The following is a 20,796-nucleotide window of genomic DNA, read 5'->3' on the forward strand; positions in this document are numbered from 1 at the left end:
TTCCCCAGACCTGGCAACATCCTCGTAAATCTCCTCTGTACCCTCGCTAGTGCACTCACATCTTTCCTGTTATGGACAGGCAAAGAGGTAGGTTTTAAGAAGCATTTTAAAGAAGGAGAAAGAGGTGGAGAGGTTTAGGGAGGGAATTCCAGAGCTTAGGACCTAGGCAGCTGAAGGCATGGGCCCCCCAATGGTGGGGCGAAGGAAGTCGGGGAAGCTCAAGAGAAGATACACATTATGTTCTGCCAGATTCCAAAGGTGAAAACAAATTCTCCCAAACCATTTATTCTCAAGGACCATATTCTGCTGCAGATTGTTCTACGGTAATCTTTGGGAATTATTTGAAAGTAAATAATACTCTCTTCCCTCTGTGTTAGCCCGCAGTGTTCTTCCTTCTTGAAGGCGGTATGGTGTACCAGCAGCCCTCCAGTACCTTCACAAAATGGCCGCTCTTTTAACTGTGTGCCTCCACAATGAGCATCATTGGCCGATTTGACCGCTGGAAGGGGAGGGTAGCGCAACTAGCCCAATCCTGTTCTTAGCTGACAATCGCGCACACGTGAACTTTCCATCAGGACAACAATCAGGAGGGGGAACCGTGGATGATTCTTCTGCTGTTGGGGCCCAAGAAGACAGAAGGCAATGATAGCGGTCCCACTGCGGTAAACCAAGGGAACAGGGGTATGGATGAATGATATAACTAATCTGTATGGCCCAGTACTGGTACCATGCAGTGCGTTTTCCGATTAACTAACGTATTTGGCAAGTACGAAACAAAAACTGTTCAGTTGCTCTTACATCATCAATAGTTGGAAATAGAAGCAGGAAATGCAAAAAAAAAAGTATTCTGTATAAAAAAATTGTTAGCATTCTACAAAATTAGTGCCATGATTATTTAATATAGAGATAATTATAGTTAGGAGGGCATGCCTCCTTTTTTTTATAAAAAGAAAGGAAATCCAGTTTCACATTTTATTTCAAAATTTGGATTGAAAATTGTCCTTCGCATCTCTGCAGTGCTACGCTCTTCACCGCCGAGCAAAAACTGTAAAGCTCACATCTTTTGGTTTCCCAATGGGATAAGACAGTAAAAATCTGTAAGGCTAATGGGTTCTATTCCAAAAAACCTCACAAAAGCAATCCTATGGGAGCAGTGAGAAAGGATATCCTGGAAGGGGCGATTAGCCTGATCTCAATATGCTGTCTTATTCTGCAAGAGTACATGCTGTACTCTCGATCGTATTGTCAATACGCATACCTGAGCACAGTCAAGATAAAGCACATCATCAAGTAAGTGTCTACTTTCTTTTTAATAGATCAATGTCATCAAGTACCTCTGTTGGCTGGATATCACGATTAGTATGTAACCTTGAAAAGAAGCCTTGAATTTATAAATATATATAAAACATCGAAGCACCCTTACTTTGTACTCTGATTGCACACTGTTGTAAAAGAGGCTATACAATTTGACACTAGTGTAAGCTGCAAGTAAATAGCACAGAAGTATACTGCTCAAGGTTGCCAACCCTCAAGGATTGGCCTGGAGTCGCCAGGAATTGAAGATTAATCTCCAGCAGAATGCTGTGAGCAAACCAGGGAGAAAATAAACCATAGAGGCATAACAAGATTGGAGTATTTTTTTCATTTTCTTTGAACACCTTCATTTACTAGTTCTAGAAATATTGGAGATTTGGAGGGGGGGGGGAAAGGCAGTCAAGGAGCATCCAATCATAAGAACATAAGAATTAGGAGCAGGAGTCAGCCACACGGCCCCTCGAGACTGCTCCGCCATTCAATAAGATCATGGCTGATCATCGACCTCAACTCCACTTGCCCGCCCGATCTCCATATCCCTTGAGTCCAAAGATCTATCGATCTCAGCCTGGAATATACTCAACGACTCAGCATCCACAGCCCTTTGGGGTAGAGAATTTGGGTAACGAAGCGTCTGTTCACTTTCCCTTTGGGATGGGAAGGCAGTGCACGTGTCGGGCGACCAACAGTGGGCAGTTGGAGGTGAGAGGTCACATGATGAAACTGCCTGGAATATGTCCTGCCAGAGTTGACAGCCCTAATACTGCTCTGCTCATACTGCTGGATAACCAGAGAATGCGGAGCTCAGTGTATTGGTACTGATGTGCAAGTGCAGCACTCTGCTCTCCGGCCTTGGGCTGTCAATGTGAATTCATAATGTTATATAAAAAGAGATGAAGAGGCACTGGCCTCTTTTCTAACATTAGAAACTTCAGGGATAACGAACATACCAGCTCGACCCTTTCTTCAACTTTTGATTTCCGAGTTTGAAAAGCTGCAAGCCAGTGTGAGAATCCCCTCTACAGGAGGCCAGGTCCCGGGTGCAAAAACGCTGCTGCAATGTGGGATCAATTTTGCAATAAATGGGTTTTTCAAACACTCTCTCGTGGAGACAGATCCTTTTTAAAATCTTGTACTAAGCTACTGTTGAACTGAACACAGTAAGAGAACGATGTTGTGTAGTGGCTATGTACTAGTGACTAGTAATCCAGAGGCCTAGACTAATAAAGAAAGACTTGCATTTCTGTAGCGCCTTTCACGACCACCGGACATCCCAAAGCGCTTTACAGCCAATGAAGTACAATCTTGGAGTGCAGTCGCTGTTGTAATGTGGAAAATGCAGCAAGCCAATTTGCGCACAGCAAGCTCCCACAAACAGCAATGTGATAATGACCAGATAATCTGTGTTAGTGATGTTGATTAAGGGATTATTATTGGGCCAGGACACCAGGGACAACTCCGCTGCTCTTCTTCAAAATACTGTAGTGTCAGAGGATCACCTACAGCCACCTGAAAGAGCAGACAGGGCCTCGGTTTAACGTCTCATTCAAAAGACGGCACCTCTGACAGTGCAGCACTCCCTCAGCACTGCACTGGAGTGTCGGCCTGGATTTTTATGCTCAATTCTCATGGAGCGGGACTATGAACCCACATACCTTCGGACTCAGAGGCGAGGGTGCTTCCCACTGAGCCACGGCTGACACACGAATGAGGTAGAGAACGTGAGTTTAAATCCCACCATGGCAGCTGGAGCATTTGAATTCAGTTTAAATCTGGAAATGAAAAGCCGGTCTCAGTAAAAGTGACCACGAAACTATCGTGAAAACCCAACTGGTTCACTGATGTCCTTGAGGGAAGGAAACCTACCGCCTTTACCCCATCCGGCCGAGATGTGACTCCAGACCCAAGGCAACGTGGTGGACTCTTACTTGCCCTCTGAAGTGGCCTAGCAAGCCACACAGGGCAACTAGGGATGGGCAATAAATGCCAGGCTTAACAGGGACACCCGACCAACATGAATTAAATATAAGGAGCCCAACAATTACCCAGAATAAATACAACTCAAAGTAAGGAAGACTTATATTTACATGGCAAAAGAACCAGAGGACAAGAGAATTATTATTTTTAAAGACTCAGCGAGTTGTTGAGATCTGGAATGCGCTACCCAAAAGGGCGGTGGAAGCAGATTCAATTGCAACGTTCAAAAGAAAATTCGATAAATACTTGAAAAGGAAAGATTTGCAGGGCTGTGGGGAAAGAGCAGGGGGAGAGTGGGATTAACTGGAGAGCTCTTTCAAAGAGCCGGCACGGGCACGATGGGCCGAATGGCCCCCTCCTGTGTTGTATGATTCTACGATCGGGCCTTTTTGCCCCCAAAAGCATCTTAAAGTGCTTGGCTAAGGAAGAATTATTTGGAAGGGCAGTGACTTATGCAGGCAAAGGCAGTGACCAATCGGCTTCTGATGGTCTTGTTTGAGGGGTGGGCGGTTTAAACTTTGGTCAGAACACTAGGGGAAGCTCGTTGCTCTCTAAACAGTCCCATCAAATGGCTCCAACTCGATGTTTTAATCAGAAATGAGACTGGTGGAGAAGAGCTGCTATGAGAAGCCACGGTCTGTCTCTAAAAGGCTGATCCAAGCTCACCCGTCACCTGTTCCCAGCTCCTTACTGAGCCCAGCTCTAAATGAGATTACCGAGTCAATGTCCCGACCAGGGATTGCAAAGTTTAACCCTTTCACGCCAGATTGTATTGAACCATTTTAATATACAGATGTGCAGTAAAATAGCAACCATTTAATTATCAGCCTGGCTTCATACGTCCCTGAGAAACAAACTGGTTTGTGGAGAGATTAAGACAAGTGACACGCAGTCTCCAATTCAGTGTAAAATAGCAAATACCCGGTTGAAACGCGCACTCGGTTTAAAAGGTTGCATTTCACAGAGGGGAGGATGGTGTCTCGCCGAGAGCGTCATCGGCAAGCGGAGCAACGCCATTCATTCTTACAGGAGGCTCCTTCCTCCAAGTACAGTAACAAGGTGCAATAGTGCTCTCTCTCGCACTGTAGGGAGATATATCCCAGCCCGGAGCACAGCACTGACCCGGCCCAAGTGTGTGCGTCACATGTGTCTAACTGTGAGTGTGTGTCAGTGAGTGTGTCAGTGAGTGTGTGCCAGTGTGTCAGTGAGTGTGTGCCAGTGTGTGTGCCAGTGTGTCAGTGGGTGTGTGCCAGTGTGTCAGTGAGTGTGTGCCAGTGTGTCAGTATGGGTGTGAGTCTGTGTCTCAGTGTGTGTGTCAGTGTGTTTGCATGTATGGGTGTGAGTCTGTGTCTCAGTGTGTGTGCCAGTGTGTTTGCATGTATGGGTGTGAGTCTGTGTCTCAGTGTGTGTGTCAGTGAGTGTGTGTGTATGGGTGTGTGGGTGTGTGTCTGTGTCTCAGTGTGTGTGTCAGTGTGTGTGTCAGTGTGTTTGTATGTATGGGTGTGAGTCTGTGTCTCAGTGTGTGTGTCAGTGTGTTTGCATGTATGGGTGTGTGTCTGTGTCTCAGTGTGTGTGTCAGTGTGTGTGTGTGCCAGTGTGTGTGTCAGTGAGTGTGTGTGTATGGGTTTGTGTCAGTGTTTGTGTCAGTGTGTGTGTCAGTGTGTGTGTCTGTGTGTGTGTCAGTGTGTTTGCATGTATGGGTGTGTGTCTGTGTCTCAGTGTGTGTGTCAGTGTGTTTGCATGTATGGGTGTGAGTCTGTGTCTCAGTGTGTGTGTCAGTGTGTGTCTGAGTGAGAGAAACAGTCTGAGATTTCCCTATTGTGTTTCAAGTTCTTGGTTTAACCCTTCAGACCTTTTACCTCTCTCTAAAATGACAGTTTATCCGATAACTAACCAATTTTACCTGCTATTCTATTGTTGTATTTGTAATTATAACAACTGTTTCACACCTTAAATCTATTATTTGCTATTTATTTAGAATTAGCTTTTTTGTAAAAAGAAAATGGTTTTCTGCACTTGGCCACAGTGCCAAAGCAGGAGAGTTGACTTCACACCAAACTGTACACAGACAACAAGAAATTACCCCCAACATTGTCATCCCAAACACTCCTCTCTGTCCCTACACTCCCATCTCTCTCTGCCCCCAGCACACCTCTCTCTCTCCCTCAATTAGTCCTCCCTGTCACCACACTCCCCTTTCTCTCCCCCCATACACTCCTCAATCTCTTTCTTCCCCCCACATTCATCTGCCTCCCTCCCCCCACCCCCCGCCCTCAATCCACCCACCCACCTTCTCATCCCCTGGGCTGGGGAACTGAGACACAGCCTTCAGTCTGACAGCAGCACTCCTCACCCCGGCACAGCCATCCATCAACAACTAGAATGCAAGAAGGGGACTAAAATCCATAAATAAAGAGGCAATCCTTCATCCCCCACAATATGAAGTTTGCACAGGGGAGGGAGTGGGGCGGGGTGGGGGGGGGGGGGGAGAGGGCAAAGTTAAAAGTGAGGCAGAGTTCTTGAGAATGCAGAAAGGAGATGAGAGTTAACCCCCTCCCTTTGTGTATTTAAATATTGCACTGAAATTCTCTTCCAGCCTATATATACATAGATGGAAGGACAGATTATCTGTGTTTGTGGGTGAATGTTTCAAGTGTATTTCCCCCCCTCCTATCACGAATGAAGTTGTACATCAGAATACAGACAGCTCCTGTTCAGTACTCTAGGCTGACATGCCCAATCCTTGCACTGCACAAGCACCGTTCAGGACTGGGATATTGAGCGAGTGGATTCTCTTACCTTGTTGTGAGACACTCGGGGAAATTCCGCAGTAACTGCAGCCTCGGAGTTTTTTTTTAAAAAAAGCAGCTCCTCTGGAAGGGGTTGTTTGTGTGGTTTTCTTTTTTTTTTTGAAATCTCTTTTTCTCTCCTCTCTCAATCGGTTTCTGCCCAAGAGAGATCAGCACAACTCCACACACGATCTGCTCAATCCCAACAACTCCAGCACCGCAAGCAGTTCCCAGACTTAGCGGATCAGGGTGCTGTTTACACTCAATACACACACAAAAAAAGAGCCCAGGTTTCAGTAGTTGGGAGGTCCCGGGTTGATTGAAGAGACCAATTTATAGGATGGCAAGTCTGGCTTGTCCGTGAGGTCGATCAGCTTCTCCTTTATTCTCTCCCTCTCTTCTTCCCCCACCGCTCCTGCTACCTTCCTTCTCTCTCTCTCTCTCCTGGTACAAACCCCGTTTTCTGGGATCTGATTGAATTTAAACGCAACTCCGCTCGCAGCAGTGGCGCTCTCAGTCAGCACGCAGGCGTGTAGCACAGTCACAGCACTTAAAGCAGGGCAGCTCGACTTTGTGTTTTCCATCTCCCTCCCTCCCCCCCTCAAATAATCTTTCAAACACCAGAATCAATCTTTAGCTCAATGTCTTCGTGACCCCTTCATTGTCCACTAATATTGTCTTTATGTCCTAATTAATATCAGCAAGCCAATCAGGTCCTGGTGGCAGAATTGACAGGGTAGATGAGCGAGAGAGAGAGAAACTATTTCCTCTGGTGAGGGAGCCCAGGACAAGGGGGACAGACCCTTAAAATTAGAGCCAGGCCGTTCAGGAGTGATGTCAGGAAACACTTCTTCACACAAAGGGTAGTGGAAATCTGGAACTCTCTCCCCCAAAAACTGCTGAGGTTGGTGTTGGGGGGGGGGGGGGGCGCGGGGGTGTCAATTGGAAGTGTCAAAACTGAGACGAATAGACTTTTGTTAGGTAAGGGTATTATGGGTTACGGAACCAAGGTGGATTGATGGAGTTAAGATACAGGTTAGGCAAAAAGTAATTGAAGGGCGGAACAGGCTCGAGGGGCTGAATGGCCTACTCCTGTTCCTAGATACCCTCTATGTATTTTTTTTAATTCGTTCATGGGATGTGGCCGTCGCTGGCAAGACCAGCATTTATTGCCCATCCCTAACTGCCCTCGAGAAGGTGGTGGTGAGCCGCCTTCTTGAACCGCTGCAGTCCGTGTGGTGAAGGTGTTCCCACAGTGCTGTTCGGGAGGCAGTTCCAGGATTTTGACCCAGCGACGATGAAGGAACGGCGATATATTTCCAAGTCAGGATGGTGTGTGACTTGGAGGGGAACTTGGAGGTGGTGATGTTCCCATGTGCCTGCTGCCCTTGTCCTTCTAGGTGGAAGAGGTCGCAGGTTTGGGAGGTGCTGCCGAAGAAGCCTTGGCGAGTTGCTGCAATGCATCATGTAGATGGTACACACTGCAGCCACAGTATGTCGATGGTGGAGGGAGTGAGTGTTTAAGGTGGTGGATGGGGTGCCAATCAAGTGGGCTGCTTTGTCCTGGATGGTGTCGAGCTTCTTGAGTGTTGTTGGAGCTGCACTCATCCAGGCAAGTGGCGAGTATTCCATCACACTCCTGACTTGTGCCTTGTAGATGGTGGAAATGTATGTTTTTATGTATATATACACACACATTGGGGGTGAGTTTGCCAATGGGGAGCTTTTGGAGGTGGGGCTCCCACTTGTCGGGTTTCAGTCCCGCCTCCATCAACTTCTGGCCAACCCACGCTATTTTCCCTTGATTGACCTGGTTAAGCCCGACCAGCGGGATTAGCAGACCAACTAAGGGAAAGCCGGTTGCAGAGAATGTCAACGTATGACGTTTTGTCTGTCAAAAATTTTTGACAGATAAATTGTCATCGTTTGACTGCTCTATGAAGCTGCCAAACAGTGACATTCTCTGTAGTTTGATGAGGTCTTGAATTGAAGTCCTCATCAAACATCTTTCTTTTGCAGAAATGAGATGGATGTTGCATTGGAGAATGCAACGGCCATCTGTCATCTCTACCGCGCAGGTCCGAGACTCTCCGCATACCCACCGATTGAAGCCTGCAGGAAGAAACAAAGGTAAGTACACTGTCCTAACACTTTGCACTTACCTCAGATACTTACCTCTCCGCACTTGCACCCATCACTCACCTCCACAGCACACTTTTCGACCCCTCCGACCCCCGCAGACCCACTACTCGCCTCGCTGAGCAGGCGGGTTTCGGACCCTTCGGGAAGCCCACACATGTGAGGGCAAAAAGAGGATAATCCTATTTTCTGCCTGTTAACTACCTGTTAACAGGCAGTTAATTGGCTTTAATCACTTTCCACCTCCAAGGAGATGGGACCCGGCGTGGGATGGCTACCCGCCTCCTGGCAAGATGGCATGGAGGCAGGTTGGGCACCCGCCCCCAAATTCTGCCATTTTCCCGGCAGTCCTGCCTCCATACCAGCCTCCCCGGGGCTGGCAAGATCGCCCCCATTATTTATGTACACTGGAATACACTGCCTGAAAGGGTGGTGGTAGGAGATTCAATAATGACTTTCAAAAGGGAATTGGATAAGTACTTGAAGTGGAAAAATTGCAGGGCTATGGGAAAGGGCAGGGGGAATGGGATTAATTTAACTGCTCTTTCAAAGAACAGACACAATGGACTGAATGGTCTCCTTCTATGCTGTATCATTCTATGATTCTATGATTTAATTTTGCAAGTGGGATCTAGTGGGATTTATTGTACCTCACCCGCCTGATCATTAAACTATCCTGTCTCAAAATTCTCATCCTTGTTTTCAAATCCCTCCATGGCCTCCCTATCTCTGTAATCTCCTCCAGCCCCACAACCCCCTGAGATATCTGCGCTCCTCTAATTCAACCCTCTTCGGTATCCCTGATTATAATCGCTCCACCATTGGTGGCCGTGCTTTCTGTTGCCTGAGCCCTAAGCTCTGGAATTCCCTCCTTAAACTTCTCCGCCTCTCTACCTCTTTTTCCTACTTTAAGACGCTCCTTAAAACCTACCTCATTGACCAAGCTTTTGGTCACCTGCCCTAATTTCTCCTTATGTGACTCGGTGTCAAATTATTTGTCTTATAATACTCCTGTGAAGCGCCTTGGGACGTTTTACTATGTTAGAGGTGCGATATAAATACAAGGTATTGACTTGGATGGAGAACTGGTTGGCGGACAGAAAGCAAAGAGTTGGAATAAACGGGTCGTTTTCCGAGTGGCAGGCAGTGACTAGTGGGGTACCGCAAGGATCGGTCCTAGGACCCCAGCTGTTCACAATATATATTAATGATCTGGATGAGGGAATTGGATGTACTATCTCCAAATTTGCAGACGACACAAAGCTGGGTGGGAGGGTAAGCTGTGAGGAGGGTGTCGTGAAACTCCAGTGCGATTTGGACAGGTTGGGTGATTGGGCAGAAAAATGGCAAATGCACTATAATGTGGATAAATGTGAGGTTATCCACTTTGGTGGCAAAAACAGGAAGGCAGATTATTATTTGAATGGCAATAGATTGGGAGAAGGGGAAGTGTAAAGAGACCTGGATGTTCTTGTGCACCAGTCGCTGAAGGTAAGCATGCAGGTGCAGCAGGCGGTTAAGAAGGCAAATGATATGTTGGCCTTCGTAGCAAGAGGGTTCGAGTACAGGAACAAGGATGTCTTGCTACAGTTGTACAGGGCCTTGGTGAGACCGCACCTTGAGTACTGTGTGCAGTTTTGGTCGCCTTACCTGAGGAAGGATGTTCTTGCCATGGAAGGAGTGCAGCGAAGATTCACCAGGCTGATACCTGGGATGGCAGGAATGACGTATGAGAAGAGATTGTGTCGATTGGGCTTATACTCACTGGAGTTTAGAAGATTGAGAGGGGATCTCATCGAAACCTATAAAATTCTGTCAGGCCTGGACAGACTAGATGCAGGAAGGATGTTTCTGATGGCCGGGGAGTCCAGAACCAGGGGTCATAGTCTAAGGATAAGGGGTAAGCCATTTAGGACTGAAATGAGGAGGAATTTCTTCACCCAGAGAGTGGTGAACCTGTGGAATTCTCTGCCACAGAGGGCGGTGGAGGCCAGTTCATTAAATATATGCAAGAAAGAGTTGGATATATTTCTTAAGGCTAAAGGGATCAAGGGATATGGGGAGAAGGCAGGGACAGGGTACTGAACTTGGATGGTCAGCCATGATCTCATTGAATGGCGGAGCAGGCTCGAAGGGCCGAATGGCCTACTCCTGCTCCTATCTTCTATGTTTCTATGTTTCTATGTTACAAGTTGTTTTTGTCTGGTTCATGTGACACATATAGTAAACACAGCTGGCTGAGATCTCATTGGGTCACAAATCACCTCCCCCACCCCTTCCCAATGAATTATCTTCCCTCTCTACAATCTTCTCCCATGCTCTCCAGAAGGTGCCAATTCATGCTGGTTCCCAGTCCTCCAGGTGGTGCCCATTTTCCCAGCTGTCAGCCGTGGCTCAGTGGGTAGCACACTCGCTTCTGGATCAGAAGGTCATGAGGTCATAGTCCCATGACTTGAGTGCAAAATCCAGGCTGACACTCCGGTACAGTACTGAGAGAGTGCTGCACTATTTGAGGTGCCGTCTTTCAGTTGAGATGTTAAACCGAGACCCCGTCTGCTCTCTCAGATGGATGCAGAAGATCCCGTGGCACTATTCAAAGAAGAGTGGGGGAGTTCTCTCTGGTGCCCTGGCCAATATTCATCCCTCAACCAACAGAAGAAATAGGAGCTGGAGTCGGCCATTTGGCCTTTCGAGCCTGCTCCGCCATTCAACAAGCTCATGGCTGATCTTCTACCTCAACTCCACTATCCCCATATCCCTTAATTCCCTTTGTTCCCAAAAAATTATCGACCTCTGTGTTGAATATACTCAATGATTGAGCATCAACAGCTCTCTGCGGTAGAGAATTCCAAAGATTCACAACCCTTTGAGTGAAGAAATTTCTCCTCATCTCAGTCCTAAATGGCCGACCCCTTATTCTGTGACTGTGATCCCGTGTTCTAGATTCCCCAGCCAGGGGAAACATTTTCCCAGCATTAACCCTGTCAAGCCCCTTAAGAATTTTATATGTTTCAATTAGATCGCCTCTCATTCTTCTAAACTCTAAGGAATATAGGCCTAGTCTACTCAATCTCTCCTCATAGGGCAATCCCCTCATCCCAGGAACCGGTCTAGTGAATCTTTGCTGCACTCCCAATAAGGCAAGTATGTCTTTCCTTAGGTAAGGAGACCAGAGCTGTACACAGTACTCCAGGTGTGGCCTCACCAATGCCCTGTATAATTGTAGTAAGACTTCTTGGCCTAGAAATTCAGTTGGCTGCGCCAGCCGTTAGCGCCTTAGGAGGAGTAGATCTCGAGCGCTAGGCGCTTAGCGCCCGGACGCAGCGCGATCTGCGCCTCGCCCCAACTTCAGTAGACATTTAGCGCCGGCGCAAAGTCATTGTGCGCGCTCATCTGCGCGCGCAGATCATGACGTCATTTCGTCGTGCAACGCCCTTTGTGCGCCCGGAACCTGAACTTCACTCGCGCCGCCCCATTGTGCGCCTGGCGGCCCGAACGACTGTGAAGTGGAACGGTACAGAGCCGAGGCGGGCCGCGGGGAGCGCAAATTAAAGGGCACTCCTGCAGTAGAAAAGGCAGCCGTTTTGCAACACTCCTTCTGGAGGAGGAGGAGGAGGAGGAGGAGGAGGAGTCAAAAAAACAAATCCACCCTCCCCCTTTAAGAGCTCACTGGAGCCACAGTGTCTGCCGGCAATCAACAGCTCGCCGCACCTGCCCTGCGCCCAACTTCCGGTGTTAGCGCCCCGGGCTGCCGGCTTAGCGCCTAATGATAGTCGTGCATCGCCTGTTTTAGCGCAGCAGCAACCTCTTAGGGCGATGCAACTGAATATCGGCGAAGGGGGCTCGACTTTGCGCCGGGCGCAAACTTTAGCGGCCGCCCGACTTTACCGCCCCAAAAGTGGCTATACTGAATTTCTAGGCCCTTAACTCTTATAACCTAATCCCTTTGTAACAAAAGCTAACATACCATTTGCTTTCCTAATTGCTTGCTGTACCTGCATGTTAACTTTCTGTGATTCATGTACAAGGACACCCAGGTCCCTCTGAATGCAAACATTTCCCAGTCTTTCACCATTCAAAAATATTTTGCTTTGTTGTTTTTCCTACCAAAGTGGATAACTTCACACTTCCCCACATTGTATTCCATTTGCCATGTTCTTGCCCACTCAGTCAACCTGTCTATATCTCTCTGCAGCCTCTTTGCGTCCTCCTCACAGCTTACTTTCCCACCTCACTTTGTATCATCAGCAAACTTGGATACGTTACACTCAGTCCCTTCATCTAAGTCATTAATATAAATTGTAAATAGCTGATCCTTGCAGCACCCCGCTAGTTACAGCCTGCCAATGCGAAAAACCCTGTTTATTCCTACTCTCTGTTTTCTGTCCATTAACCAATTCTCAATCCATGCTAATATATTACCCTCAATACCATGAGACCTAATTTTGTGTAATAACCTCTTGTGTGGCACCTTATCGAATTATCAATAAAAGCAGATTAGCTGGTCATGTTGCTGGGACTTTGCTGTGCACAAATTGGCTGCCAGATTTCCTACATTACACTTCAAATAGGCTGTAAAGCTTCTTGGGACGTCCAGAAACGCTCTCTATAAATGCAAGTCTTTCTTTTTCTTCTCAGTGCTTCACTCAGGTCATCGCATGCCCAGACCAGTGGTGGCAGCAGGTCTTGACCATAAGAGGTGGAATGGCCACATGGGGAAATGTCCCCAAGTGCCCAAGTGAATGGTTCCATAGCGTTAGATGGTCAGTGTCCCCAAACCCAACACCACACCCCCCCCACTGCCTTTTTCCCCGTGAGAATCTCAAAGAATCCCGCGCCCTTTCGGGAGAGCCAATCCACCCCGAGCTCATCTGAGGCCAATAGTATGCTCAGCCTACCTCCACATACATGGCGCGAGTGGGAACCATCTTATTTATTTTCCCTTCAGGGATGCCTAGGTCATCTGTGGCACTGCCTACTGCTGCTCTGGTTCAGATCAACTGATTCAGCACAAACCAGAGATCAAACTTGAGATCATCCTGCTCCATGCAGCTCAGTTCTGCACTGGGCAGAGGAATAACCAAGTAACCTCTCACGGGACCTCTTCCTTGCATTTCTATTGAGCATCTTAAATTGAAGGTTAATCAAACTTATATATGCCATCCCACATATGGATGGAATCCTGACAGCATCCCCTCCCAGAGAATGGTTTAGAGGTAGGGACACAACAAATTGTTTCCACGCGTAGCTCTCCACCCTCTGCCTGCCTCAGATTTGCCGATAATTCAGCAAGGGCGGGACGGAAAGCCGAGACCAGTGAGTTTGGGGTAGGACTAAGGTGAAGAATGGCCAACCTCAGTGCTAAAACAGGATCTGAATGACAGAGTGAGCTTGACTGGCTGAGGGTCGAGCTTGAAGGACTTAAACAGCTTTTCTCATTTCTGCACTCTTATGGTCTAACTTTGATGGGATTTCACGGGGTTGATTTTTACTCCTGGACGGGAACACTCCCAGTGCAGTGCTGAGGGAGTGCCGCACTGTCGGAGGTGCCGCCTTTCAGATGAGACGTTAAACCGAGGCCCCATCTGTTCTCTCAGGTGGACGTTAAAGATCCCGTGGCACTATTTTGAAGAAGAGCAGGGGAGTTCTCCCCGGTGTCCTGGCCAACATTTATCCCTCAATCAACACCACTAAAACAGGTTATCTGGTCATTTTCGCATTGCTGTTTGTGGGAGTTTGCTGTGCACAAATTGGCTGCCGCATTTCCGACATTACAACAGTGACTACACTTCAAAAGTACTTCATCGGCTGTAAAGCGCTTTGGGACGTCCTGAGGTCGTGAAAGGTGCTATAGATATGTCTGTCCATCTGTCTGTCTGTCTTTCTTTCTTTCTTTCTTTCTCAGTGGGATACTGGAGCTTAAAACTCACACAGTCTCCTGGGCTTATCCCCGAGAGGTTACTACAGTGACGCAATAGAAACAGTCAGTATCTTAGAGTATAAATGTACATGAAAGCCAACATATTTCTTTCTTTCTTTCATTCTCCTTGGCCCAGCCTACAACAAGAGGAAGGCAAGAAATATTTCAAGGGGAGGAAAATATAAACCCATTTTATTTGGCGATGCTCATTCAAAACTGTTGGACTTGCTTCAAGCACTTTCCAACGCATTGCGCCAAATCCAGTCTTCTTCCTACGCCACCACTCCCTTCTGGGATGATGCCACTCATCTGCCTGAGGCGACTGCTGTTGTCTGCTGCCCTCCCATACAAGCACAACATTCCTCAAAAGTCATCAAAGTATCCCACAGAACTGCTGCCGACGACTGCTGACATGCATGCGCAGCCATCAAGTATGATAGATTAAATCATCCAGATCTTACACAAATAGTTTTAACTTGGAAATCTATCATAGAAACCTCAGTCCCCTGTCTAAACTCTAATTCCCCCTCAGTCGCACATGCACCATATGGCACAGCGCTGTGCATCAGAAGATAATAATTGAGAAAAGATGAGAGATGACACTACCATAACAGATGAGTCATCCACAGTCCTTATAATATTTTATATGAGGCTTCTCAATCATCTCAACTTAATTTATTGGTACTTGCCACATTCACTCGCAAAGATTTTGATATGCCACAGTTGATGGAAACAAACTGGTTTGTGACACAAAATCTATCTTGGCCGTGATGGGCTCCTACCTTTCCTCTTGCATTAATATATTTGTAGCATGAGGTAACTTTGCTAAGCCCTCCAGTTTTCATCACGAACCTGGGATATGTCTCAAATTAGAAGGGGAGGTTGAAGAACAGTTAAGCCCCATATGGAATAAAAACAGAAAATGCTGGAAACACTCAGCAGGTCAGGCAGCATCTGTGGAGAGAGAAACAGGGTTAACATTTCAGGTCGGTGACCCTTCGCCCTATATGGACCTGCGGCACTTTGGTAAAGAGTATTTGATACAAGACATCAGAGTTCCCCTGTGGCTTAGCATTTTTTTCCTGTCACATGATGCTATCTCACCGAGACTGAAGCACTCCCATTCTTAGTCCTCTCACAGGCCATCATCCAAAACCACAAGCTCCCAAATCCAATTTAATTGTATATTTTCATCGTAAAAACAGCTCATACACAGCCGAATAACAATGTGCTCTCATTGTTATAAGGGTGGAACAAAATATTTCGGTTCCTGTGACATTATAAACCTCAAGAGCTTCAATTTTGGGTCAAGATACCATCCAAGCGCTTGATGGCCTTACTCTGTGACACACTCCCGGTCCATTTTCCTCCCTTCTCCTGAAGGCAGTGACATGCTGACAGCCATTTTTCATCTACAATCCTAGACGGTGACTTGACAGACTATTCTGCTTCGGGAGACATCATATCCAAGCCCAATCCTGTCCCCACACAACACACACATTCATGTACCTTCCCACAGGACACAGCAGAGTGGAACCCCTTGTCGATTTTTTCCCCCTTTTGTTAACCCAAGGTATCCAAGGCTATTTGTGGTGTGTGTTACTGTCATCCCGGTTGAGGCAATGAACTCAATGCAGCTTGGGGACTGAACTTGGGATTTTCTGGGCTGGATTTTAACTCAGGTGCGGGATGGTGTCGTGTTATCCGCATTTTGTGTTATCTACACAAATCTAAATGGATGTGGAAGATTGATGCAATTTTAACTTAATTGCCTAATTGATTTCCAACATGTGGGAACCCTTGGCAAATGGGTTTTTCATGACTGTAAGTCGCCTCCGATGATGTCATCATTGCTGCTGCATTTAAGGTCTACAGCAAGCCTTGCTTCTTCTGCAGGCTGCCAAGCTTTCTCCGTTTGGTGTGAGAGGGACCTTCAACAAGGATGACAAGCGGGAGGCCCAGAGCAGCTCTTCGCTTTGATGAGGTGGCCTGCAGGCATTGGTGGATGGGGCTAGGGCTCTCAGGGAGGTGCTCTTCCCTTCCTCAGGGAGGAAGAGGCCTCCCACTCAGACTAAGGCAGTGTGGTTGCAGGTGGCTGAGGAGGTCAACTCCTTGGGAGTCACCCGCAGAACCTGGATACAGTGCAGGAAAAGATTTCATGACCTTCAGCACACTGGAAAAGTGAGTATGAATTTCCCATCACCCTCAATCTGATGCCCATTGCCTTTCTTCACCAGCACTCAGCTTTAGCAATCTCTTCCTCCACATCGCACTTGACACTGACATCCATGCACCCTTACCCATTCCCTCTCTCTCTATGCTCACATTCACATAACTATTCGACCATGCAGCCCTCACACTCCCTATCACTGTGATGCTTTGAACACAACTGACAACACACTTGGTCTTGCAACCTCGCTCCATCTTTGTCTCCTTCTAAGTATCTTTGCAATGCAATCTCTACACTCACTCCTTCATTCTCACTCAACCTCCACTTGGCTCCCTCATTGCAGGAAAAGAGAGCTCACAACAAAAGAGAGCGAGCGAGGACAGGAGGAGGGACAGCCTCAATAGCCCACCTGACCCCGTGGGAGGAGGCGGTCCTGGAAATAGTGGGAATGGAGGAGGATGCGCACGTGGGGGACGGACAGACGGGTGCAACACAGCAAGCTGGTGACAGAAAAGTTTCCCATCTCTCTCTTTGACATTGCATGAGTCACTGATAATGATTGTGAAGCTCTAACAGATGGACTTATGAGCATCTGCAAAAAGCAATGTGCATTTAGCCTTGGCATCACATCTTTGACTCTTTCCTTTACTCCCCCACAGGACCATCACAAACATCCATCCCCACTAGCCAGGAAGAAGAGGCTGAGCAGCCAGACTCCTCAGAGGAAACTGCAACATCTGAGGGCGCAGCGTCACCAGAATTCTGCGCACCCAGCACCAGCGCAGACACTCACACCTCGGTGGGACCTTCGGGACATAGAGTAGTGTTGTCACTTGGTGTATTACAGCTCACAAGTGAGCATCAGCAGATTGTGGAGACAGGGACAGCAGTGGAGAGTCCTAGTCGGAGGGCGCAGGACTCTGCCAGCTCGGCTCAGCTGCATGACGACCCTCTGCCTCTGGGTCCATCCATGAGATCAGCGGTGATGGAACTCCAGGCACAGATGCAGGAGTCTCTGGCAGGTTTTGTCTCTAGGGTCGCTGTGAGTGTGGAGCGAATGGAGGAGTCCATAGCGAATATGACCAGAGCCTTTGTGGAGTCATTGGTGCATGAACGCATCACCATGGAAAGGATGGCTACCTCCGTGGAAAGGATGGCTACCTCTGTGGTAAGGCTGGCTACCATAGAGGAGAGGATGGCTACGGTAGAGGAGAGGGTGGCTATGGCCATGGAGGAGCTTAGTTGTAGTGTATGTACCTTTAAGAGGAACTATGTTTTTGAAGCCCCTGTATACTGTAGTACCAGTAGTGACCACTCGGGTATATAAGCCTGTGTAGCGTCTTGTGTAGTTAGTTCACCTCCAGACTTTGTTCAGTAAACACTTGTTAAGTCAACTCCTGCATTCCGTGTCTCCATTAACACACGGATCTAACAGTGGCGACGAGTTAGAAACGAACTTACCTGCAATTCAGCAGCACCTCAAGGGGATCGATTCCTCAGACGAAGGTCGAAGCCAGAAGCAAGAAAAAAAAACTGTGGTTTCACCAGCTAAATGGGCTGGTGGCAGGTAGTGCACCGATCCTTCCTGGGCTGCGGCGGGCTAGAGCTCGATCGGGTGGCTCTGCAACGGGGCCGGGCAGCGAGTCGGGAAGCAGAAGCAAAGAGAGAGAGAGGGTGGATCACTCAGGGCACAGCTGGTGCTGCAAAGCAGGTCGGCGTTCGGACCGAGCAGAGGGAGGGGAAAGTCCCAGAGGGTCCGCTCCACGACGGGAATGGTTCTCCAAGTAACGGAGAAACTATTGAAGCGATATATTAAAAAAAATTAGAAATACCGCGAAAAGCTGCAGGTCGCAACGGGAACCGCGGAGAACAGCGTTGGCAGCAATGGCAGCGGCGGGAAAGCGCGGGAGGCGCCATCTTAACTCGGCGGGGAAGAAAGAAAAGCACGGGAGGTGCCATTTTGATCCATCGGGGACGGAGGAAAAGCGTGGGAAGCGCCATTTTAGATTTTCAAGATGCCGAAGACTGGCAATATTACTGCTTTCGATAGTAATATAGAAGATTGGACCACATATGTGGAAAGAGTGGAGGTATATTGCAAGGCGAATGAAGTAGCGGATGATAAAAAGGCATTGGTACTTCTAAATCTGATGGGCGCAAGGACATACGGGCTGTTACGAAACTTGATCACTCCAGCCAAACCGATGGACAAGAATTTTAAGGAGATTGTTGATACCTTACAGGAGCACTTAAACCCAACACCGCTGCTGATAGCGGAACGATTCAAATTCTTCAGGAGGAATCAGCACAAGAATGAAAGTAACGCTGATTACCTCACCGAATTAGGAAAGCTGTCAAAGCACTGCCAATTCGGGGCAGGACTGGCAGATTCTCTACGAGACAAATTCGCCTGCGGTCTCCTAAGCGAAGGAACACAGAAAAGACTACTTTCTGAGAAAGATTTGACACTGGACAAGGCTTTAAGTGTGGCTGTATCATACGAAGCAGCAGCAAATGAGCTGCAGAGATACAGCAAAAGCCACAGGACTTCGGCACCCATGAAATGACACGGGGTTTCGAGAGATGTTATCGCTGCGGCAGATCCACCCATGACCAGAAGGGCTGCTGGTTCAAGGACAAAGCATGCAGGCAATGCGGAAAGATGGGACACATTGCACGTGTATGCAGATCTGGAAAGAAATCCGCTGACAGTAAAAAGGTCAATAAGGAAAAGTACAGAAAGGTACAAATGATGACTGACAGTAGCTCCGAAGACCAGAAGAGCGATAGCGACTCCGGAAACAAGAGACTAAGCTGTCTCAAATTACATCATGTAATTGCCAAAGAAGATTACCAGACCATTTGGGTTACCCTCACGATAGCGGGGTCCCCAGTCAAAATGGAGCTAGATACAGGATCAGCTCTGACCGTCATGAGTCGACGGGATTACGAGCGGCTATTTCCGCATATACCTTTGAAAGACACATCCATTATCTTGGAGACATATACGGGGCAGAAAGTATACCCCAGAGGGAAAATAAGGGTGCCTGTTGTATACAACGGCAAGGAAATACAGAAGTTGTATTTATACGTTCTGCAAGATGGTGGTCCACCGTTGTTGGGACGTGAATGGATCAGAAAGATACGTTTAGACTGGCACTCCATTCAGGCACTGACGGTGACCAGTAAGAAAAAAAACGATGATGACGTCATACCTGGACGATTAAAAGAAATCTTGGCTAACGCCAAAGAAGTGTTTCAACAGGAACTAGGAACCCTGAAAGGCGCCACTGCCTCAATAAAAGTGGAAGATGCGGCAATTCCCAAGTTTTTTAAGGCAAGGCCGGTGCCATACGCAATTCGTCCAGCCGTCGAGGCAGAGCTGGAGAATTTGGAAAAACCAGGCATGTTATCCAAGGCAGATTGGAGCGAGTGGGCAACACCCATCGTCCCGGTCATGAAGAAAATGTTGAATAATGATAAATCTGAAGAACAGAGAAAAGTTCGTATCTGTGGGGACTTCAAGGTCACTGTAAACCCGGCTCTTCACACGGTACAGTATCCTCTTCCGAGGATAGAAGATATTTTTGCCATCTCTATCCGGAGGGAAACGTTTCACCAAAATTGACTTGGCACAGGCATAGCTACAGATGGAGGTTGAGGAGGCCTCTAAAAAGTATCTCACGATAAACACACACAAAGGCCTGTACCAGTACAATCGACTGGTTTTCGGAGTGGCATCAGCTCCGGCTATCTGGCAAAGAGCTATGGAGCAAGTCCTGCAAGGGATTCCGGGGACTCAATGCTACCTAGACGACATCCTTGTAACAGGAGAAAATGACAACGAGCACCTTGCCAACTTGGAGCAGGTGCTCACGAGGCTGAGAGAACGGGGCCTACGAGCAAATCGCCCCAAGTGCGAATTTTTCCAGAAACAAATATCACATTGTGGCCATGTCATTAACGAAGAAGGGTTGCATAAGTCACCTGAAAAAAATTGAAGCGGTCGTAAAGGCCCCAGCACCTGAAAATGTCTCACAATTAAGGTCGTTCCTGGGATTAGTAAATTACTATCATAAATTTTTACCAAACTTGTCGACGGTTCTGCACCCTCTTAACGCACTGCTACAAACGGGAGTAGTTTGGAAATGGAGCGAAGACTGTAAACGTGCCTTCCATAAATGCAAAGGCTTGATCACGTCCAGGGAAGTGTTGGCTCATTACAACCCATCACTGCCAATCAGACTGGCGTGCGATGCATCCCCTTACGGCGTGGGAGCAGTATTATCGCATAGATTCCCTGATGGCTCGGAGCGGCCGATAGCTTTTGCGTCACGCTCATTGAACTCAGCTGAGCGTAACTATGCCCAGATCGACAGGGAGGCACTCAGCCTGGTGTGGGGGGTGAAGAAATTCAACCATTACCTACACGGACAAAAGTTTACCTTGTTGACTGACCATCAACCCCTCGTCTCCATATTCAACCC

At 47.7% G+C, this 20,796-nt stretch overlaps 1 long non-coding RNA gene across 1 annotated transcript in view; it reads right to left on the reverse strand.

Annotated features, from left to right (window-relative positions):
• LOC147103575 (uncharacterized) overlaps positions 1-6,606 on the reverse strand; it is a 268,407-nt gene extending 261,801 nt beyond the window's left edge. The window contains exon 1 of the long non-coding RNA XR_015081795.1: positions 6,091-6,606. This is a non-coding gene — a long non-coding RNA (uncharacterized LOC147103575). The remainder of the gene's footprint in view (positions 1-6,090) is intronic.
• Between the last annotated feature and the right edge of the window lie 14,190 nt (positions 6,607-20,796).

The sequence above is a fragment of the Somniosus microcephalus genome, chromosome 19, assembly GCF_052327205.1.
Source record: "Somniosus microcephalus isolate GS21.2 chromosome 19, FLI_Smic_1.0, whole genome shotgun sequence".
NCBI lineage: Eukaryota > Metazoa > Chordata > Chondrichthyes > Squaliformes > Somniosidae > Somniosus > Somniosus microcephalus.